At 53.5% G+C, this 21,805-nt stretch overlaps 17 non-coding genes across 17 annotated transcripts; all 17 read right to left on the reverse strand.

Moving 5' to 3' along the window:
• Positions 1–739: 739 nt before the first annotated feature.
• On the reverse strand, positions 740–858 carry LOC126453681 (5S ribosomal RNA). Its single transcript, XR_007584977.1, has one exon. It is a non-coding gene; the product is annotated as a 5S ribosomal RNA (ribosomal RNA).
• A 1,127-nt stretch (positions 859–1,985) lies between these two features.
• On the reverse strand, positions 1,986–2,104 carry LOC126453684 (5S ribosomal RNA). The gene has a single exon (XR_007584979.1). It is a non-coding gene; the product is annotated as a 5S ribosomal RNA (ribosomal RNA).
• A 1,127-nt stretch (positions 2,105–3,231) lies between these two features.
• On the reverse strand, positions 3,232–3,350 carry LOC126453685 (5S ribosomal RNA). The gene has a single exon (XR_007584980.1). It is a non-coding gene; the product is annotated as a 5S ribosomal RNA (ribosomal RNA).
• Positions 3,351–4,477: 1,127 nt separating this feature from the next.
• On the reverse strand, positions 4,478–4,596 carry LOC126453686 (5S ribosomal RNA). The gene has a single exon (XR_007584981.1). It is a non-coding gene; the product is annotated as a 5S ribosomal RNA (ribosomal RNA).
• A 1,127-nt stretch (positions 4,597–5,723) lies between these two features.
• LOC126453687 (5S ribosomal RNA) lies at positions 5,724–5,842 on the reverse strand. Its single transcript, XR_007584982.1, has one exon. It is a non-coding gene; the product is annotated as a 5S ribosomal RNA (ribosomal RNA).
• A 1,127-nt stretch (positions 5,843–6,969) lies between these two features.
• Positions 6,970–7,088, reverse strand: LOC126453688 (5S ribosomal RNA). Its single transcript, XR_007584983.1, has one exon. It is a non-coding gene; the product is annotated as a 5S ribosomal RNA (ribosomal RNA).
• Positions 7,089–8,216: 1,128 nt separating this feature from the next.
• On the reverse strand, positions 8,217–8,335 carry LOC126453689 (5S ribosomal RNA). The gene has a single exon (XR_007584984.1). It is a non-coding gene; the product is annotated as a 5S ribosomal RNA (ribosomal RNA).
• Positions 8,336–9,462: 1,127 nt separating this feature from the next.
• Positions 9,463–9,581, reverse strand: LOC126453690 (5S ribosomal RNA). The gene has a single exon (XR_007584985.1). It is a non-coding gene; the product is annotated as a 5S ribosomal RNA (ribosomal RNA).
• A 1,127-nt stretch (positions 9,582–10,708) lies between these two features.
• On the reverse strand, positions 10,709–10,827 carry LOC126453691 (5S ribosomal RNA). The gene has a single exon (XR_007584986.1). It is a non-coding gene; the product is annotated as a 5S ribosomal RNA (ribosomal RNA).
• A 1,142-nt stretch (positions 10,828–11,969) lies between these two features.
• On the reverse strand, positions 11,970–12,088 carry LOC126453692 (5S ribosomal RNA). The gene has a single exon (XR_007584987.1). It is a non-coding gene; the product is annotated as a 5S ribosomal RNA (ribosomal RNA).
• Positions 12,089–13,242: 1,154 nt separating this feature from the next.
• On the reverse strand, positions 13,243–13,363 carry LOC126453701 (5S ribosomal RNA). The gene has a single exon (XR_007584995.1). It is a non-coding gene; the product is annotated as a 5S ribosomal RNA (ribosomal RNA).
• Positions 13,364–14,448: 1,085 nt separating this feature from the next.
• LOC126453693 (5S ribosomal RNA) lies at positions 14,449–14,567 on the reverse strand. Its single transcript, XR_007584988.1, has one exon. It is a non-coding gene; the product is annotated as a 5S ribosomal RNA (ribosomal RNA).
• Positions 14,568–15,695: 1,128 nt separating this feature from the next.
• LOC126453696 (5S ribosomal RNA) lies at positions 15,696–15,814 on the reverse strand. The gene has a single exon (XR_007584990.1). It is a non-coding gene; the product is annotated as a 5S ribosomal RNA (ribosomal RNA).
• A 1,127-nt stretch (positions 15,815–16,941) lies between these two features.
• LOC126453697 (5S ribosomal RNA) lies at positions 16,942–17,060 on the reverse strand. The gene has a single exon (XR_007584991.1). It is a non-coding gene; the product is annotated as a 5S ribosomal RNA (ribosomal RNA).
• Positions 17,061–18,186: 1,126 nt separating this feature from the next.
• LOC126453698 (5S ribosomal RNA) lies at positions 18,187–18,305 on the reverse strand. The gene has a single exon (XR_007584992.1). It is a non-coding gene; the product is annotated as a 5S ribosomal RNA (ribosomal RNA).
• A 1,127-nt stretch (positions 18,306–19,432) lies between these two features.
• Positions 19,433–19,551, reverse strand: LOC126453699 (5S ribosomal RNA). The gene has a single exon (XR_007584993.1). It is a non-coding gene; the product is annotated as a 5S ribosomal RNA (ribosomal RNA).
• Positions 19,552–20,678: 1,127 nt separating this feature from the next.
• LOC126453700 (5S ribosomal RNA) lies at positions 20,679–20,797 on the reverse strand. The gene has a single exon (XR_007584994.1). It is a non-coding gene; the product is annotated as a 5S ribosomal RNA (ribosomal RNA).
• Positions 20,798–21,805: the final 1,008 nt, after the last annotated feature.

Raw genomic sequence — 21,805 nt, forward strand, 5'->3', positions numbered from 1 at the left:
CAGTGCATTCGCACCATTCCTATCTCTGTCCCCGTCCCGACTTGTCCCGACTTTGCTCGACTGCCGCTCGCTGCCGCTCGGGTCGTGGCCCATATGACAGTACAAGCACGACAAACATCTGCGAGACGGCCGTGGGCCTAACGGGCGTGTCCGAGACGCCGTTTGCGGCGGGTAGGGCAGCGCCGTGCCGTGGAAAGGTGCGAAAACAGGGACGCAGGACACAGGAGGGTCGCCAAAGCATCCATCTCTTCTAGCGACGAAAGAGAAATTTTTGTTTACAAATCTGCAGTCGTACAATGCAACAAAACAATAAGCCCTGACGTATTTCAGAACGTATCTGTCGGTTCGTACTGTTCTGTTATCTCCAGAGACTCTTTGGAAATCTTCCTTGGCACATTCTTCTTCGAGCTGAGGCCATTAATATCGTATCTTATGTTTATTACAGTCGTTTATTTTCAATTTTTTTTTGTTGGAACTTTGCACTGCTACGAAACAGTAGGAGGCCCTGGCTTATTTCAGATCACATCTGTCGATTCGTAGTGTTTCGTTATTGTCAAGGATTTCTTGGCACGTTTAAATTGCTGAAGGAAGCATCTTTGTCACAACGGAAAGGTAGTATGAAAAGAGGGCTGGCAGGGGTAGCGATGCAAAAAGGAGAAAATGTAAGGGATCCAACAGCACCTTTCTTTTTTTATTGGGCTGCCAGGGGTAGCGACATAATAACAAAAAAAAAGAAGGGAGCCAACAGCACCCGGGTTTCCCAGGCGGTCACCCATCCAAGTACTAACCGGGCCCAATGATGCTTAACTTCGGTGATCGGACGAGAACCGGTGCAATCATCATGGTATGGCCGTTGGCACTCATGTAATGTAGGAGCACGGCAGAATACGCGTTCGGCTTCTCTCCCAATACACAAAATGTTAGTTTTCCGCCGCATTTGACGAAAGCACTTCCTTCCGCAACAGCCAGCTCCTCGAGGACGGCGCGGGGGGCGCGCCCGGCGTCCCAGCGGAGCGACGGCCGAATTAGCGGGCGCACCGCCGCGTGTGTGAGACGCACTGCTGCTCGTTGCACGTCCTGTCATTCGCTGGGCGCGTGCAGCCTTCGACACTAGCGGAGGGCGCATCTTGTCCCTGGTGTCCAGCGGAGGGCCTGTGCGGGGTGTGGCAGTGTCGTGCTGGAGGGCGCCACTGGTAGCGATGTGGGCTTCCTCGCCTCGCCTCACACCAGGTGTCTGCGTAGTTCGCAGTGCATTCGCACCATTCCTATCTCTGTCCCCGTCCCGACTTGTCCCGACTTTGCTCGACTGCCGCTCGCTGCCGCTCGGGTCGTGGCCCATATGACAGTACAAGCACGACAAACATCTGCGAGACGGCCGTGGGCCTAACGGGCGTGTCCGAGACGCCGTTTGCGGCGGGTAGGGCAGCGCCGTGCCGTGGAAAGGTGCGAAAACAGGGACGCAGGACACAGGAGGGTCGCCAAAGCATCCATCTCTTCTAGCGACGAAAGAGAAATTTTTGTTTACAAATCTGCAGTCGTACAATGCAACAAAACAATAAGCCCTGACGTATTTCAGAACGTATCTGTCGGTTCGTACTGTTCTGTTATCTCCAGAGACTCTTTGGAAATCTTCCTTGGCACATTCTTCTTCGAGCTGAGGCCATTAATATCGTATCTTATGTTTATTACAGTCGTTTATTTTCAATTTTTTTTTGTTGGAACTTTGCACTGCTACGAAACAGTAGGAGGCCCTGGCTTATTTCAGATCACATCTGTCGATTCGTAGTGTTTCGTTATTGTCAAGGATTTCTTGGCACGTTTAAATTGCTGAAGGAAGCATCTTTGTCACAACGGAAAGGTAGTATGAAAAGAGGGCTGGCAGGGGTAGCGATGCAAAAAGGAGAAAATGTAAGGGATCCAACAGCACCTTTCTTTTTTTATTGGGCTGCCAGGGGTAGCGACATAATAACAAAAAAAAAGAAGGGAGCCAACAGCACCCGGGTTTCCCAGGCGGTCACCCATCCAAGTACTAACCGGGCCCAATGATGCTTAACTTCGGTGATCGGACGAGAACCGGTGCAATCATCATGGTATGGCCGTTGGCACTCATGTAATGTAGGAGCACGGCAGAATACGCGTTCGGCTTCTCTCCCAATACACAAAATGTTAGTTTTCCGCCGCATTTGACGAAAGCACTTCCTTCCGCAACAGCCAGCTCCTCGAGGACGGCGCGGGGGGCGCGCCCGGCGTCCCAGCGGAGCGACGGCCGAATTAGCGGGCGCACCGCCGCGTGTGTGAGACGCACTGCTGCTCGTTGCACGTCCTGTCATTCGCTGGGCGCGTGCAGCCTTCGACACTAGCGGAGGGCGCATCTTGTCCCTGGTGTCCAGCGGAGGGCCTGTGCGGGGTGTGGCAGTGTCGTGCTGGAGGGCGCCACTGGTAGCGATGTGGGCTTCCTCGCCTCGCCTCACACCAGGTGTCTGCGTAGTTCGCAGTGCATTCGCACCATTCCTATCTCTGTCCCCGTCCCGACTTGTCCCGACTTTGCTCGACTGCCGCTCGCTGCCGCTCGGGTCGTGGCCCATATGACAGTACAAGCACGACAAACATCTGCGAGACGGCCGTGGGCCTAACGGGCGTGTCCGAGACGCCGTTTGCGGCGGGTAGGGCAGCGCCGTGCCGTGGAAAGGTGCGAAAACAGGGACGCAGGACACAGGAGGGTCGCCAAAGCATCCATCTCTTCTAGCGACGAAAGAGAAATTTTTGTTTACAAATCTGCAGTCGTACAATGCAACAAAACAATAAGCCCTGACGTATTTCAGAACGTATCTGTCGGTTCGTACTGTTCTGTTATCTCCAGAGACTCTTTGGAAATCTTCCTTGGCACATTCTTCTTCGAGCTGAGGCCATTAATATCGTATCTTATGTTTATTACAGTCGTTTATTTTCAATTTTTTTTTGTTGGAACTTTGCACTGCTACGAAACAGTAGGAGGCCCTGGCTTATTTCAGATCACATCTGTCGATTCGTAGTGTTTCGTTATTGTCAAGGATTTCTTGGCACGTTTAAATTGCTGAAGGAAGCATCTTTGTCACAACGGAAAGGTAGTATGAAAAGAGGGCTGGCAGGGGTAGCGATGCAAAAAGGAGAAAATGTAAGGGATCCAACAGCACCTTTCTTTTTTTATTGGGCTGCCAGGGGTAGCGACATAATAACAAAAAAAAAGAAGGGAGCCAACAGCACCCGGGTTTCCCAGGCGGTCACCCATCCAAGTACTAACCGGGCCCAATGATGCTTAACTTCGGTGATCGGACGAGAACCGGTGCAATCATCATGGTATGGCCGTTGGCACTCATGTAATGTAGGAGCACGGCAGAATACGCGTTCGGCTTCTCTCCCAATACACAAAATGTTAGTTTTCCGCCGCATTTGACGAAAGCACTTCCTTCCGCAACAGCCAGCTCCTCGAGGACGGCGCGGGGGGCGCGCCCGGCGTCCCAGCGGAGCGACGGCCGAATTAGCGGGCGCACCGCCGCGTGTGTGAGACGCACTGCTGCTCGTTGCACGTCCTGTCATTCGCTGGGCGCGTGCAGCCTTCGACACTAGCGGAGGGCGCATCTTGTCCCTGGTGTCCAGCGGAGGGCCTGTGCGGGGTGTGGCAGTGTCGTGCTGGAGGGCGCCACTGGTAGCGATGTGGGCTTCCTCGCCTCGCCTCACACCAGGTGTCTGCGTAGTTCGCAGTGCATTCGCACCATTCCTATCTCTGTCCCCGTCCCGACTTGTCCCGACTTTGCTCGACTGCCGCTCGCTGCCGCTCGGGTCGTGGCCCATATGACAGTACAAGCACGACAAACATCTGCGAGACGGCCGTGGGCCTAACGGGCGTGTCCGAGACGCCGTTTGCGGCGGGTAGGGCAGCGCCGTGCCGTGGAAAGGTGCGAAAACAGGGACGCAGGACACAGGAGGGTCGCCAAAGCATCCATCTCTTCTAGCGACGAAAGAGAAATTTTTGTTTACAAATCTGCAGTCGTACAATGCAACAAAACAATAAGCCCTGACGTATTTCAGAACGTATCTGTCGGTTCGTACTGTTCTGTTATCTCCAGAGACTCTTTGGAAATCTTCCTTGGCACATTCTTCTTCGAGCTGAGGCCATTAATATCGTATCTTATGTTTATTACAGTCGTTTATTTTCAATTTTTTTTTGTTGGAACTTTGCACTGCTACGAAACAGTAGGAGGCCCTGGCTTATTTCAGATCACATCTGTCGATTCGTAGTGTTTCGTTATTGTCAAGGATTTCTTGGCACGTTTAAATTGCTGAAGGAAGCATCTTTGTCACAACGGAAAGGTAGTATGAAAAGAGGGCTGGCAGGGGTAGCGATGCAAAAAGGAGAAAATGTAAGGGATCCAACAGCACCTTTCTTTTTTTATTGGGCTGCCAGGGGTAGCGACATAATAACAAAAAAAAAGAAGGGAGCCAACAGCACCCGGGTTTCCCAGGCGGTCACCCATCCAAGTACTAACCGGGCCCAATGATGCTTAACTTCGGTGATCGGACGAGAACCGGTGCAATCATCATGGTATGGCCGTTGGCACTCATGTAATGTAGGAGCACGGCAGAATACGCGTTCGGCTTCTCTCCCAATACACAAAATGTTAGTTTTCCGCCGCATTTGACGAAAGCACTTCCTTCCGCAACAGCCAGCTCCTCGAGGACGGCGCGGGGGGCGCGCCCGGCGTCCCAGCGGAGCGACGGCCGAATTAGCGGGCGCACCGCCGCGTGTGTGAGACGCACTGCTGCTCGTTGCACGTCCTGTCATTCGCTGGGCGCGTGCAGCCTTCGACACTAGCGGAGGGCGCATCTTGTCCCTGGTGTCCAGCGGAGGGCCTGTGCGGGGTGTGGCAGTGTCGTGCTGGAGGGCGCCACTGGTAGCGATGTGGGCTTCCTCGCCTCGCCTCACACCAGGTGTCTGCGTAGTTCGCAGTGCATTCGCACCATTCCTATCTCTGTCCCCGTCCCGACTTGTCCCGACTTTGCTCGACTGCCGCTCGCTGCCGCTCGGGTCGTGGCCCATATGACAGTACAAGCACGACAAACATCTGCGAGACGGCCGTGGGCCTAACGGGCGTGTCCGAGACGCCGTTTGCGGCGGGTAGGGCAGCGCCGTGCCGTGGAAAGGTGCGAAAACAGGGACGCAGGACACAGGAGGGTCGCCAAAGCATCCATCTCTTCTAGCGACGAAAGAGAAATTTTTGTTTACAAATCTGCAGTCGTACAATGCAACAAAACAATAAGCCCTGACGTATTTCAGAACGTATCTGTCGGTTCGTACTGTTCTGTTATCTCCAGAGACTCTTTGGAAATCTTCCTTGGCACATTCTTCTTCGAGCTGAGGCCATTAATATCGTATCTTATGTTTATTACAGTCGTTTATTTTCAATTTTTTTTTGTTGGAACTTTGCACTGCTACGAAACAGTAGGAGGCCCTGGCTTATTTCAGATCACATCTGTCGATTCGTAGTGTTTCGTTATTGTCAAGGATTTCTTGGCACGTTTAAATTGCTGAAGGAAGCATCTTTGTCACAACGGAAAGGTAGTATGAAAAGAGGGCTGGCAGGGGTAGCGATGCAAAAAGGAGAAAATGTAAGGGATCCAACAGCACCTTTCTTTTTTTATTGGGCTGCCAGGGGTAGCGACATAATAACAAAAAAAAAGAAGGGAGCCAACAGCACCCGGGTTTCCCAGGCGGTCACCCATCCAAGTACTAACCGGGCCCAATGATGCTTAACTTCGGTGATCGGACGAGAACCGGTGCAATCATCATGGTATGGCCGTTGGCACTCATGTAATGTAGGAGCACGGCAGAATACGCGTTCGGCTTCTCTCCCAATACACAAAATGTTAGTTTTCCGCCGCATTTGACGAAAGCACTTCCTTCCGCAACAGCCAGCTCCTCGAGGACGGCGCGGGGGGCGCGCCCGGCGTCCCAGCGGAGCGACGGCCGAATTAGCGGGCGCACCGCCGCGTGTGTGAGACGCACTGCTGCTCGTTGCACGTCCTGTCATTCGCTGGGCGCGTGCAGCCTTCGACACTAGCGGAGGGCGCATCTTGTCCCTGGTGTCCAGCGGAGGGCCTGTGCGGGGTGTGGCAGTGTCGTGCTGGAGGGCGCCACTGGTAGCGATGTGGGCTTCCTCGCCTCGCCTCACACCAGGTGTCTGCGTAGTTCGCAGTGCATTCGCACCATTCCTATCTCTGTCCCCGTCCCGACTTGTCCCGACTTTGCTCGACTGCCGCTCGCTGCCGCTCGGGTCGTGGCCCATATGACAGTACAAGCACGACAAACATCTGCGAGACGGCCGTGGGCCTAACGGGCGTGTCCGAGACGCCGTTTGCGGCGGGTAGGGCAGCGCCGTGCCGTGGAAAGGTGCGAAAACAGGGACGCAGGACACAGGAGGGTCGCCAAAGCATCCATCTCTTCTAGCGACGAAAGAGAAATTTTTGTTTACAAATCTGCAGTCGTACAATGCAACAAAACAATAAGCCCTGACGTATTTCAGAACGTATCTGTCGGTTCGTACTGTTCTGTTATCTCCAGAGACTCTTTGGAAATCTTCCTTGGCACATTCTTCTTCGAGCTGAGGCCATTAATATCGTATCTTATGTTTATTACAGTCGTTTATTTTCAATTTTTTTTTGTTGGAACTTTGCACTGCTACGAAACAGTAGGAGGCCCTGGCTTATTTCAGATCACATCTGTCGATTCGTAGTGTTTCGTTATTGTCAAGGATTTCTTGGCACGTTTAAATTGCTGAAGGAAGCATCTTTGTCACAACGGAAAGGTAGTATGAAAAGAGGGCTGGCAGGGGTAGCGATGCAAAAAGGAGAAAATGTAAGGGATCCAACAGCACCTTTCTTTTTTTATTGGGCTGCCAGGGGTAGCGACATAATAACAAAAAAAAAGAAGGGAGCCAACAGCACCCGGGTTTCCCAGGCGGTCACCCATCCAAGTACTAACCGGGCCCAATGATGCTTAACTTCGGTGATCGGACGAGAACCGGTGCAATCATCATGGTATGGCCGTTGGCACTCATGTAATGTAGGAGCACGGCAGAATACGCGTTCGGCTTCTCTCCCAATACACAAAATGTTAGTTTTCCGCCGCATTTGACGAAAGCACTTCCTTCCGCAACAGCCAGCTCCTCGAGGACGGCGCGGGGGGCGCGCCCGGCGTCCCAGCGGAGCGACGGCCGAATTAGCGGGCGCACCGCCGCGTGTGTGAGACGCACTGCTGCTCGTTGCACGTCCTGTCATTCGCTGGGCGCGTGCAGCCTTCGACACTAGCGGAGGGCGCATCTTGTCCCTGGTGTCCAGCGGAGGGCCTGTGCGGGGGTGTGGCAGTGTCGTGCTGGAGGGCGCCACTGGTAGCGATGTGGGCTTCCTCGCCTCGCCTCACACCAGGTGTCTGCGTAGTTCGCAGTGCATTCGCACCATTCCTATCTCTGTCCCCGTCCCGACTTGTCCCGACTTTGCTCGACTGCCGCTCGCTGCCGCTCGGGTCGTGGCCCATATGACAGTACAAGCACGACAAACATCTGCGAGACGGCCGTGGGCCTAACGGGCGTGTCCGAGACGCCGTTTGCGGCGGGTAGGGCAGCGCCGTGCCGTGGAAAGGTGCGAAAACAGGGACGCAGGACACAGGAGGGTCGCCAAAGCATCCATCTCTTCTAGCGACGAAAGAGAAATTTTTGTTTACAAATCTGCAGTCGTACAATGCAACAAAACAATAAGCCCTGACGTATTTCAGAACGTATCTGTCGGTTCGTACTGTTCTGTTATCTCCAGAGACTCTTTGGAAATCTTCCTTGGCACATTCTTCTTCGAGCTGAGGCCATTAATATCGTATCTTATGTTTATTACAGTCGTTTATTTTCAATTTTTTTTTGTTGGAACTTTGCACTGCTACGAAACAGTAGGAGGCCCTGGCTTATTTCAGATCACATCTGTCGATTCGTAGTGTTTCGTTATTGTCAAGGATTTCTTGGCACGTTTAAATTGCTGAAGGAAGCATCTTTGTCACAACGGAAAGGTAGTATGAAAAGAGGGCTGGCAGGGGTAGCGATGCAAAAAGGAGAAAATGTAAGGGATCCAACAGCACCTTTCTTTTTTTATTGGGCTGCCAGGGGTAGCGACATAATAACAAAAAAAAAGAAGGGAGCCAACAGCACCCGGGTTTCCCAGGCGGTCACCCATCCAAGTACTAACCGGGCCCAATGATGCTTAACTTCGGTGATCGGACGAGAACCGGTGCAATCATCATGGTATGGCCGTTGGCACTCATGTAATGTAGGAGCACGGCAGAATACGCGTTCGGCTTCTCTCCCAATACACAAAATGTTAGTTTTCCGCCGCATTTGACGAAAGCACTTCCTTCCGCAACAGCCAGCTCCTCGAGGACGGCGCGGGGGGCGCGCCCGGCGTCCCAGCGGAGCGACGGCCGAATTAGCGGGCGCACCGCCGCGTGTGTGAGACGCACTGCTGCTCGTTGCACGTCCTGTCATTCGCTGGGCGCGTGCAGCCTTCGACACTAGCGGAGGGCGCATCTTGTCCCTGGTGTCCAGCGGAGGGCCTGTGCGGGGTGTGGCAGTGTCGTGCTGGAGGGCGCCACTGGTAGCGATGTGGGCTTCCTCGCCTCGCCTCACACCAGGTGTCTGCGTAGTTCGCAGTGCATTCGCACCATTCCTATCTCTGTCCCCGTCCCGACTTGTCCCGACTTTGCTCGACTGCCGCTCGCTGCCGCTCGGGTCGTGGCCCATATGACAGTACAAGCACGACAAACATCTGCGAGACGGCCGTGGGCCTAACGGGCGTGTCCGAGACGCCGTTTGCGGCGGGTAGGGCAGCGCCGTGCCGTGGAAAGGTGCGAAAACAGGGACGCAGGACACAGGAGGGTCGCCAAAGCATCCATCTCTTCTAGCGACGAAAGAGAAATTTTTGTTTACAAATCTGCAGTCGTACAATGCAACAAAACAATAAGCCCTGACGTATTTCAGAACGTATCTGTCGGTTCGTACTGTTCTGTTATCTCCAGAGACTCTTTGGAAATCTTCCTTGGCACATTCTTCTTCGAGCTGAGGCCATTAATATCGTATCTTATGTTTATTACAGTCGTTTATTTTCAATTTTTTTTTGTTGGAACTTTGCACTGCTACGAAACAGTAGGAGGCCCTGGCTTATTTCAGATCACATCTGTCGATTCGTAGTGTTTCGTTATTGTCAAGGATTTCTTGGCACGTTTAAATTGCTGAAGGAAGCATCTTTGTCACAACGGAAAGGTAGTATGAAAAGAGGGCTGGCAGGGGTAGCGATGCAAAAAGGAGAAAATGTAAGGGATCCAACAGCACCTTTCTTTTTTTATTGGGCTGCCAGGGGTAGCGACATAATAACAAAAAAAAAGAAGGGAGCCAACAGCACCCGGGTTTCCCAGGCGGTCACCCATCCAAGTACTAACCGGGCCCAATGATGCTTAACTTCGGTGATCGGACGAGAACCGGTGCAATCATCATGGTATGGCCGTTGGCACTCATGTAATGTAGGAGCACGGCAGAATACGCGTTCGGCTTCTCTCCCAATACACAAAATGTTAGTTTTCCGCCGCATTTGACGAAAGCACTTCCTTCCGCAACAGCCAGCTCCTCGAGGACGGCGCGGGGGGCGCGCCCGGCGTCCCAGCGGAGCGACGGCCGAATTAGCGGGCGCACCGCCGCGTGTGTGAGACGCACTGCTGCTCGTTGCACGTCCTGTCATTCGCTGGGCGCGTGCAGCCTTCGACACTAGCGGAGGGCGCATCTTGTCCCTGGTGTCCAGCGGAGGGCCTGTGCGGGGTGTGGCAGTGTCGTGCTGGAGGGCGCCACTGGTAGCGATGTGGGCTTCCTCGCCTCGCCTCACACCAGGTGTCTGCGTAGTTCGCAGTGCATTCGCACCATTCCTATCTCTGTCCCCGTCCCGACTTGTCCCGACTTTGCTCGACTGCCGCTCGCTGCCGCTCGGGTCGTGGCCCATATGACAGTACAAGCACGACAAACATCTGCGAGACGGCCGTGGGCCTAACGGGCGTGTCCGAGACGCCGTTTGCGGCGGGTAGGGCAGCGCCGTGCCGTGGAAAGGTGCGAAAACAGGGACGCAGGACACAGGAGGGTCGCCAAAGCATCCATCTCTTCTAGCGACGAAAGAGAAATTTTTGTTTACAAATCTGCAGTCGTACAATGCAACAAAACAATAAGCCCTGACGTATTTCAGAACGTATCTGTCGGTTCGTACTGTTCTGTTATCTCCAGAGACTCTTTGGAAATCTTCCTTGGCACATTCTTCTTCGAGCTGAGGCCATTAATATCGTATCTTATGTTTATTACAGTCGTTTATTTTCAATTTTTTTTTGTTGGAACTTTGCACTGCTACGAAACAGTAGGAGGCCCTGGCTTATTTCAGATCACATCTGTCGATTCGTAGTGTTTCGTTATTGTCAAGGATTTCTTGGCACGTTTAAATTGCTGAAGGAAGCATCTTTGTCACAACGGAAAGGTAGTATGAAAAGAGGGCTGGCAGGGGTAGCGATGCAAAAAGGAGAAAATGTAAGGGATCCAACAGCACCTTTCTTTTTTTATTGGGCTGCCAGGGGTAGCGACATAATAACAAAAAAAAAGAAGGGAGCCAACAGCACCCGGGTTTCCCAGGCGGTCACCCATCCAAGTACTAACCGGGCCCAATGATGCTTAACTTCGGTGATCGGACGAGAACCGGTGCAATCATCATGGTATGGCCGTTGGCACTCATGTAATGTAGGAGCACGGCAGAATACGCGTTCGGCTTCTCTCCCAATACACAAAATGTTAGTTTTCCGCCGCATTTGACGAAAGCACTTCCTTCCGCAACAGCCAGCTCCTCGAGGACGGCGCGGGGGGCGCGCCCGGCGTCCCAGCGGAGCGACGGCCGAATTAGCGGGCGCACCGCCGCGTGTGTGAGACGCACTGCTGCTCGTTGCACGTCCTGTCATTCGCTGGGCGCGTGCAGCCTTCGACACTAGCGGAGGGCGCATCTTGTCCCTGGTGTCCAGCGGAGGGCCTGTGCGGGGTGTGGCAGTGTCGTGCTGGAGGGCGCCACTGGTAGCGATGTGGGCTTCCTCGCCTGCGGCTTCCTCGCCTCGCCTCACACCAGGTGTCTGCGTAGTTCGCAGTGCATTCGCACCATTCCTATCTCTGTCCCCGTCCCGACTTGTCCCGACTTTGCTCGACTGCCGCTCGCTGCCGCTCGGGTCGTGGCCCATATGACAGTACAAGCACGACAAACATCTGCGAGACGGCCGTGGGCCTAACGGGCGTGTCCGAGACGCCGTTTGCGGCGGGTAGGGCAGCGCCGTGCCGTGGAAAGGTGCGAAAACAGGGACGCAGGACACAGGAGGGTCGCCAAAGCATCCATCTCTTCTAGCGACGAAAGAGAAATTTTTGTTTACAAATCTGCAGTCGTACAATGCAACAAAACAATAAGCCCTGACGTATTTCAGAACGTATCTGTCGGTTCGTACTGTTCTGTTATCTCCAGAGACTCTTTGGAAATCTTCCTTGGCACATTCTTCTTCGAGCTGAGGCCATTAATATCGTATCTTATGTTTATTACAGTCGTTTATTTTCAATTTTTTTTTGTTGGAACTTTGCACTGCTACGAAACAGTAGGAGGCCCTGGCTTATTTCAGATCACATCTGTCGATTCGTAGTGTTTCGTTATTGTCAAGGATTTCTTGGCACGTTTAAATTGCTGAAGGAAGCATCTTTGTCACAACGGAAAGGTAGTATGAAAAGAGGGCTGGCAGGGGTAGCGATGCAAAAAGGAGAAAATGTAAGGGATCCAACAGCACCTTTCTTTTTTTATTGGGCTGCCAGGGGTAGCGACATAATAACAAAAAAAAAGAAGGGAGCCAACAGCACCCGGGTTTCCCAGGCGGTCACCCATCCAAGTACTAACCGGGCCCAATGATGCTTAACTTCGGTGATCGGACGAGAACCGGTGCAATCATCATGGTATGGCCGTTGGCACTCATGTAATGTAGGAGCACGGCAGAATACGCGTTCGGCTTCTCTCCCAATACACAAAATGTTAGTTTTCCGCCGCATTTGACGAAAGCACTTCCTTCCGCAACAGCCAGCTCCTCGAGGACGGCGCGGGGGGCGCGCCCGGCGTCCCAGCGGAGCGACGGCCGAATTAGCGGGCGCACCGCCGCGTGTGTGAGACGCACTGCTGCTCGTTGCACGTCCTGTCATTCGCTGGGCGCGTGCAGCCTTCGACACTAGCGGAGGGCGCATCTTGTCCCTGGTGTCCAGCGGAGGGCCTGTGCGGGGTGTGGCAGTGTCGTGCTGGAGGGCGCCACTGGTAGCGATGTGGGCTTCCTCGCCTCGCCTCGCCTCGCCTCGCCTCGCCTCACACCAGGTGTCTGCGTAGTTCGCAGTGCATTCGCACCATTCCTATCCCTGTCCCCGTCCCGACTTGTCCCGACTTTGCTCGACTGCCGCCTCGCTGCCGCTCGGGTCGTGGCCCATATGACAGTACAAGCACGACAAACATCTGCGAGACGGCCGTGGGCCTAACGGGCGTGTCCGAGACGCCCGTTTGCGGCGGGTAGGGCAGCGCCGTGCCGTGGAAAGGTGCGAAAACAGGGACGCAGGACACAGGAGGGGTCGCCAAAGCATCCATCTCTTCTAGCGACGAAAGAGAATTTTTTGTTTACAAATCTGCAGTCGTACAATGCAACAAAACAATAAGCCCTGACGTATTTCAGAACGTATCTGTCGGTTCGTACTGTTCTGTTATCTCCAGAGACTCTTTGGAAATCTTCCTTGGCACATTCTTCTTCGAGCTGAGGCCATTAATATCGTATCTTATGTTTATTACAGTCGTTTATTTTTCAATTTTTTTTTGTTGGAACTTTGCACTGCTACGAAACAGTAGGAGGCCCTGGCTTATTTCAGATCACATCTGTCGATTCGTAGTGTTTCGTTATTGTCAAGGATTTCTTGGCACGTTTAAATTGCTGAAGGAAGCATCTTTGTCACAACGGAAAGGTAGTATGAAAAGAGGGGCTGGCAGGGGTAGCGATGCAAAAAGGAGAAAATGTAAGGGATCCAACAGCACCTTTCTTTTTTTTATTGGGCTGCCAGGGGTAGCGACATAATAACAAAAAAAAAAGAAGGGAGCCAACAGCAACCCGGGTTTCCCAGGCGGTCCACCCATCCAAGTACTAACCGGGCCCAATGATGCTTAACTTCGGTGATCGGACGAGAACCGGTGCAATCATCATGGTATGGCCGTTGGCACTCATGTAATGTAGGAGCACGGCAGAATACGCGTTCGGCTTCTCTCCCAATACACAAAATGTTAGTTTTTCCGCCGCATTTGACGAAAGCACTTCCTTCCGCAACAGCCAGCTCCTCGAGGACGGCGCGGGGGGCGCGCCCGGCGTCCCAGCGGAGCGACGGCCGAATTAGCGGGCGCACCGCCGCGTGTGTGAGACGCACTGCTGCTCGTTGCACGTCCTGTCATTCGCTGGGCGCGTGCAGCCTTCGACACTAGCGGAGGGCGCATCTTGTCCCTGGTGTCCAGCGGAGGGCCTGTGCGGGGTGTGGCAGTGTCGTGCTGGAGGGCCGCCACTGGTAGCGATGTGGGCTTCCTCGCCTCGCCTCACACCAGGTGTCTGCGTAGTTCGCAGTGCATTCGCACCATTCCTATCTCTGTCCCCGTCCCGACTTGTCCCGACTTTGCTCGACTGCCGCTCGCTGCCGCTCGGTCGTGGCCCATATGACAGTACAAGCACGACAAACATCTGCGAGACGGCCGTGGGCCTAACGGGCGTGTCCGAGACGCCGTTTGCGGCGGGTAGGGCAGCGCCGTGCCGTGGAAAGGTGCGAAAACAGGGACGCAGGACACAGGAGGGTCGCCAAAGCATCCATCTCTTCTAGCGACGAAAGAGAAATTTTTGTTTACAAATCTGCAGTCGTACAATGCAACAAAACAATAAGCCCTGACGTATTTCAGAACGTATCTGTCGGTTCGTACTGTTCTGTTATCTCCAGAGACTCTTTGGAAATCTTCCTTGGCACATTCTTCTTCGAGCTGAGGCCATTAATATCGTATGAACTTTGCACTGCTACGAAACAGTAGGAGGCCCTGGCTTATTTCAGATCACATCTGTCGATTCGTAGTGTTTCGTTATTGTCAAGGATTTCTTGGCACGTTTAAATTGCTGAAGGAAGCATCTTTGTCACAACGGAAAGGTAGTATGAAAAGAGGGCTGGCAGGGGTAGCGATGCAAAAAGGAGAAAATGTAAGGGATCCAACAGCACCTTTCTTTTTTTATTGGGCTGCCAGGGGTAGCGACATAATAACAAAAAAAAAGAAGGGAGCCAACAGCACCCGGGTTTCCCAGGCGGTCACCCATCCAAGTACTAACCGGGCCCAATGATGCTTAACTTCGGTGATCGGACGAGAACCGGTGCAATCATCATGGTATGGCCGTTGGCACTCATGTAATGTAGGAGCACGGCAGAATACGCGTTCGGCTTCTCTCCCAATACACAAAATGTTAGTTTTCCGCCGCATTTGACGAAAGCACTTCCTTCCGCAACAGCCAGCTCCTCGAGGACGGCGCGGGGGGCGCGCCCGGCGTCCCAGCGGAGCGACGGCCGAATTAGCGGGCGCACCGCCGCGTGTGTGAGACGCACTGCTGCTCGTTGCACGTCCTGTCATTCGCTGGGCGCGTGCAGCCTTCGACACTAGCGGAGGGCGCATCTTGTCCCTGGTGTCCAGCGGAGGGCCTGTGCGGGGTGTGGCAGTGTCGTGCTGGAGGGCGCCACTGGTAGCGATGTGGGCTTCCTCGCCTCGCCTCACACCAGGTGTCTGCGTAGTTCGCAGTGCATTCGCACCATTCCTATCTCTGTCCCCGTCCCGACTTGTCCCGACTTTGCTCGACTGCCGCTCGCTGCCGCTCGGGTCGTGGCCCATATGACAGTACAAGCACGACAAACATCTGCGAGACGGCCGTGGGCCTAACGGGCGTGTCCGAGACGCCGTTTGCGGCGGGTAGGGCAGCGCCGTGCCGTGGAAAGGTGCGAAAACAGGGACGCAGGACACAGGAGGGTCGCCAAAGCATCCATCTCTTCTAGCGACGAAAGAGAAATTTTTGTTTACAAATCTGCAGTCGTACAATGCAACAAAACAATAAGCCCTGACGTATTTCAGAACGTATCTGTCGGTTCGTACTGTTCTGTTATCTCCAGAGACTCTTTGGAAATCTTCCTTGGCACATTCTTCTTCGAGCTGAGGCCATTAATATCGTATCTTATGTTTATTACAGTCGTTTATTTTCAATTTTTTTTTGTTGGAACTTTGCACTGCTACGAAACAGTAGGAGGCCCTGGCTTATTTCAGATCACATCTGTCGATTCGTAGTGTTTCGTTATTGTCAAGGATTTCTTGGCACGTTTAAATTGCTGAAGGAAGCATCTTTGTCACAACGGAAAGGTAGTATGAAAAGAGGGCTGGCAGGGGTAGCGATGCAAAAAGGAGAAAATGTAAGGGATCCAACAGCACCTTTCTTTTTCTTATTGGGCTGCCAGGGGTAGCGACATAATAACAAAAAAAAAGAAGGGAGCCAACAGCACCCGGGTTTCCCAGGCGGTCACCCATCCAAGTACTAACCGGGCCCAATGATGCTTAACTTCGGTGATCGGACGAGAACCGGTGCAATCATCATGGTATGGCCGTTGGCACTCATGTAATGTAGGAGCACGGCAGAATACGCGTTCGGCTTCTCTCCCAATACACAAAATGTTAGTTTTCCGCCGCATTTGACGAAAGCACTTCCTTCCGCAACAGCCAGCTCCTCGAGGACGGCGCGGGGGGCGCGCCCGGCGTCCCAGCGGAGCGACGGCCGAATTAGCGGGCGCACCGCCGCGTGTGTGAGACGCACTGCTGCTCGTTGCACGTCCTGTCATTCGCTGGGCGCGTGCAGCCTTCGACACTAGCGGAGGGCGCATCTTGTCCCTGGTGTCCAGCGGAGGGCCTGTGCGGGGTGTGGCAGTGTCGTGCTGGAGGGCGCCACTGGTAGCGATGTGGGCTTCCTCGCCTCGCCTCACACCAGGTGTCTGCGTAGTTCGCAGTGCATTCGCACCATTCCTATCTCTGTCCCCGTCCCGACTTGTCCCGACTTTGCTCGACTGCCGCTCGCTGCCGCTCGGGTCGTGGCCCATATGACAGTACAAGCACGACAAACATCTGCGAGACGGCCGTGGGCCTAACGGGCGTGTCCGAGACGCCGTTTGCGGCGGGTAGGGCAGCGCCGTGCCGTGGAAAGGTGCGAAAACAGGGACGCAGGACACAGGAGGGTCGCCAAAGCATCCATCTCTTCTAGCGACGAAAGAGAAATTTTTGTTTACAAATCTGCAGTCGTACAATGCAACAAAACAATAAGCCCTGACGTATTTCAGAACGTATCTGTCGGTTCGTACTGTTCTGTTATCTCCAGAGACTCTTTGGAAATCTTCCTTGGCACATTCTTCTTCGAGCTGAGGCCATTAATATCGTATCTTATGTTTATTACAGTCGTTTATTTTCAATTTTTTTTTGTTGGAACTTTGCACTGCTACGAAACAGTAGGAGGCCCTGGCTTATTTCAGATCACATCTGTCGATTCGTAGTGTTTCGTTATTGTCAAGGATTTCTTGGCACGTTTAAATTGCTGAAGGAAGCATCTTTGTCACAACGGAAAGGTAGTATGAAAAGAGGGCTGGCAGGGGTAGCGATGCAAAAAGGAGAAAATGTAAGGGATCCAACAGCACCTTTCTTTTTTTATTGGGCTGCCAGGGGTAGCGACATAATAACAAAAAAAAAGAAGGGAGCCAACAGCACCCGGGTTTCCCAGGCGGTCACCCATCCAAGTACTAACCGGGCCCAATGATGCTTAACTTCGGTGATCGGACGAGAACCGGTGCAATCATCATGGTATGGCCGTTGGCACTCATGTAATGTAGGAGCACGGCAGAATACGCGTTCGGCTTCTCTCCCAATACACAAAATGTTAGTTTTCCGCCGCATTTGACGAAAGCACTTCCTTCCGCAACAGCCAGCTCCTCGAGGACGGCGCGGGGGGCGCGCCCGGCGTCCCAGCGGAGCGACGGCCGAATTAGCGGGCGCACCGCCGCGTGTGTGAGACGCACTGCTGCTCGTTGCACGTCCTGTCATTCGCTGGGCGCGTGCAGCTTCGACACTAGCGGAGGGCGCATCTTGTCCCTGGTGTCCAGCGGAGGGCCTGTGCGGGGTGTGGCAGTGTCGTGCTGGAGGGCGCCACTGGTAGCGATGTGGGCTTCCTCGCCTCGCCTCACACCAGGTGTCTGCGTAGTTCGCAGTGCATTCGCACCATTCCTATCTCTGTCCCCGTCCCGACTTGTCCCGACTTTGCTCGACTGCCGCTCGCTGCCGCTCGGGTCGTGGCCCATATGACAGTACAAGCACGACAAACATCTGCGAGACGGCCGTGGGCCTAACGGGCGTGTCCGAGACGCCGTTTGCGGCGGGTAGGGCAGCGCCGTGCCGTGGAAAGGTGCGAAAACAGGGACGCAGGACACAGGAGGGTCGCCAAAGCATCCATCTCTTCTAGCGACGAAAGAGAAATTTTTGTTTACAAATCTGCAGTCGTACAATGCAACAAAACAATAAGCCCTGACGTATTTCAGAACGTATCTGTCGGTTCGTACTGTTCTGTTATCTCCAGAGACTCTTTGGAAATCTTCCTTGGCACATTCTTCTTCGAGCTGAGGCCATTAATATCGTATCTTATGTTTATTACAGTCGTTTATTTTCAATTTTTTTTTGTTGGAACTTTGCACTGCTACGAAACAGTAGGAGGCCCTGGCTTATTTCAGATCACATCTGTCGATTCGTAGTGTTTCGTTATTGTCAAGGATTTCTTGGCACGTTTAAATTGCTGAAGGAAGCATCTTTGTCACAACGGAAAGGTAGTATGAAAAGAGGGCTGGCAGGGGTAGCGATGCAAAAAGGAGAAAATGTAAGGGATCCAACAGCACCTTTCTTTTTTTATTGGGCTGCCAGGGGTAGCGACATAATAACAAAAAAAAAGAAGGGAGCCAACAGCACCCGGGTTTCCCAGGCGGTCACCCATCCAAGTACTAACCGGGCCCAATGATGCTTAACTTCGGTGATCGGACGAGAACCGGTGCAATCATCATGGTATGGCCGTTGGCACTCATGTAATGTAGGAGCACGGCAGAATACGCGTTCGGCTTCTCTCCCAATACACAAAATGTTAGTTTTCCGCCGCATTTGACGAAAGCACTTCCTTCCGCAACAGCCAGCTCCTCGAGGACGGCGCGGGGGGCGCGCCCGGCGTCCCAGCGGAGCGACGGCCGAATTAGCGGGCGCACCGCCGCGTGTGTGAGACGCACTGCTGCTCGTTGCACGTCCTGTCATTCGCTGGGCGCGTGCAGCCTTCGACACTAGCGGAGGGCGCATCTTGTCCCTGGTGTCCAGCGGAGGGCCTGTGCGGGGTGTGGCAGTGTCGTGCTGGAGGGCGCCACTGGTAGCGATGTGGGCTTCCTCGCCTCGCCTCACACCAGGTGTCTGCGTAGTTCGCAGTGCATTCGCACCATTCCTATCTCTGTCCCCGTCCCGACTTGTCCCGACTTTGCTCGACTGCCGCTCGCTGCCGCTCGGGTCGTGGCCCATATGACAGTACAAGCACGACAAACATCTGCGAGACGGCCGTGGGCCTAACGGGCGTGTCCGAGACGCCGTTTGCGGCGGGTAGGGCAGCGCCGTGCCGTGGAAAGGTGCGAAAACAGGGACGCAGGACACAGGAGGGTCGCCAAAGCATCCATCTCTTCTAGCGACGAAAGAGAAATTTTTGTTTACAAATCTGCAGTCGTACAATGCAACAAAACAATAAGCCCTGACGTATTTCAGAACGTATCTGTCGGTTCGTACTGTTCTGTTATCTCCAGAGACTCTTTGGAAATCTTCCTTGGCACATTCTTCTTCGAGCTGAGGCCATTAATATCGTATCTTATGTTTATTACAGTCGTTTATTTTCAATTTTTTTTTGTTGGAACTTTGCACTGCTACGAAACAGTAGGAGGCCCTGGCTTATTTCAGATCACATCTGTCGATTCGTAGTGTTTCGTTATTGTCAAGGATTTCTTGGCACGTTTAAATTGCTGAAGGAAGCATCTTTGTCACAACGGAAAGGTAGTATGAAAAGAGGGCTGGCAGGGGTAGCGATGCAAAAAGGAGAAAATGTAAGGGATCCAACAGCACCTTTCTTTTTTTATTGGGCTGCCAGGGGTAGCGACATAATAACAAAAAAAAAGAAGGGAGCCAACAGCACCCGGGTTTCCCAGGCGGTCACCCATCCAAGTACTAACCGGGCCCAATGATGCTTAACTTCGGTGATCGGACGAGAACCGGTGCAATCATCATGGTATGGCCGTTGGCACTCATGTAATGTAGGAGCACGGCAGAATACGCGTTCGGCTTCTCTCCCAATACACAAAATGTTAGTTTTCCGCCGCATTTGACGAAAGCACTTCCTTCCGCAACAGCCAGCTCCTCGAGGACGGCGCGGGGGGCGCGCCCGGCGTCCCAGCGGAGCGACGGCCGAATTAGCGGGCGCACCGCCGCGTGTGTGAGACGCACTGCTGCTCGTTGCACGTCCTGTCATTCGCTGGGCGCGTGCAGCCTTCGACACTAGCGGAGGGCGCATCTTGTCCCTGGTGTCCAGCGGAGGGCCTGTGCGGGGTGTGGCAGTGTCGTGCTGGAGGGCGCCACTGGTAGCGATGTGGGCTTCCTCGCCTCGCCTCACACCAGGTGTCTGCGTAGTTCGCAGTGCATTCGCACCATTCCTATCTCTGTCCCCGTCCCGACTTGTCCCGACTTTGCTCGACTGCCGCTCGCTGCCGCTCGGGTCGTGGCCCATATGACAGTACAAGCACGACAAACATCTGCGAGACGGCCGTGGGCCTAACGGGCGTGTCCGAGACGCCGTTTGCGGCGGGTAGGGCAGCGCCGTGCCGTGGAAAGGTGCGAAAACAGGGACGCAGGACACAGGAGGGTCGCCAAAGCATCCATCTCTTCTAGCGACGAAAGAGAAATTTTTTGTTTACAAATCTGCAGTCGTACAATGCAACAAAACAATAAGCCCTGACGTATTTCAGAACGTATCTGTCGGTTCGTACTGTTCTGTTATCTCCAGAGACTCTTTGGAAATCTTCCTTGGCACATTCTTCTTCGAGCTGAGGCCATTAATATCGTATCTTATGTTTATTACAGTCGTTTATTTTCAATTTTTTTTTGTTGGAACTTTGCACTGCTACGAACAGTAGGAGGCCCTGGCTTATTTCAGATCACATCTGTCGATTCGTAGTGTTTCGTTATTGTCAAGGATTTCTTGGCACGTTTAAATTGCTGAAGGAAGCATCTTTGTCACAACGGAAAGGTAGTATGAAAAGAGGGCTGGCAGGGGTAGCGATGCAAAAAGGAGAAAATGTAAGGGATCCAACAGCACCTTTCTTTTTTTATTGGGCTGCCAGGGGTAGCGACATAATAACAAAAAAAAAGAAGGGAGCCAACAGCACCCGGGTTTCCCAGGCGGTCACCCATCCAAGTACTAACCGGGCCCAATGATGCTTAACTTCGGTGATCGGACGAGAACCGGTGCAATCATCATGGTATGGCCGTTGGCACTCATGTAATGTAGGAGCACGGCAGAATACGCGTTCGGCTTCTCTCCCAATACACAAAATGTTAGTTTTCCGCCGCATTTGACGAAAGCACTTCCTTCCGCAACAGCCAGCTCCTCGAGGACGGCGCGGGGGGCGCGCCCGGCGTCCCAGCGGAGCGACGGCCGAATTAGCGGGCGCACCGCCGCGTGTGTGAGACGCACTGCTGCTCGTTGCACGTCCTGTCATTCGCTGGGCGCGTGCAGCCTTCGACACTAGCGGAGGGCGCATCTTGTCCCTGGTGTCCAGCGGAGGGCCTGTGCGGGGTGTGGCAGTGTCGTGCTGGAGGGCGCCACTGGTAGCGATGTGGGCTTCCTCGCCTCGCCTCACACCAGGTGTCTGCGTAGTTCGCAGTGCATTCGCACCATTCCTATCTCTGTCCCCGTCCCGACTTGTCCCGACTTTGCTCGACTGCCGCTCGCTGCCGCTCGGGTCGTGGCCCATATGACAGTACAAGCACGACAAACATCTGCGAGACGGCCGTAGGGCCTAACGGGCGTGTCCGAGACGCCGTTTGCGGCGGGTAGGGCAGCGCCGTGCCGTGGAAAGGTGCGAAAACAGGGACGCAGGACACAGGAGGGTCGCCAAAGCATCCATCTCTTCTAGCGACGAAAGAGAAATTTTTGTTTACAAATCTGCAGTCGTACAATGCAACAAAACAATAAGCCCTGACGTATTTCAGAACGTATCTGTCGGTTCGTACTGTTCTGTTATCTCCAGAGACTCTTTGGAAATCTTCCTTGGCACATTCTTCTTCGAGCTGAGGCCATTAATATCGTATCTTATGTTTATTACAGTCGTTTATTTTCAATTTTTTTTTGTTGGAACTTTGCACTGCTACGAAACAGTAGGAGGCCCTGGCTTATTTCAGATCACATCTGTCGATTCGTAGTGTTTCGTTATTGTCAAGGATTTCTTGGCACGTTTAAATTGCTGAAGGAAGCATCTTTGTCACAACGGAAAGGTAGTAT

Source organism: Schistocerca serialis, unplaced genomic scaffold, assembly GCF_023864345.2.
Source record: "Schistocerca serialis cubense isolate TAMUIC-IGC-003099 unplaced genomic scaffold, iqSchSeri2.2 HiC_scaffold_955, whole genome shotgun sequence".
NCBI lineage: Eukaryota > Metazoa > Arthropoda > Insecta > Orthoptera > Acrididae > Schistocerca > Schistocerca serialis.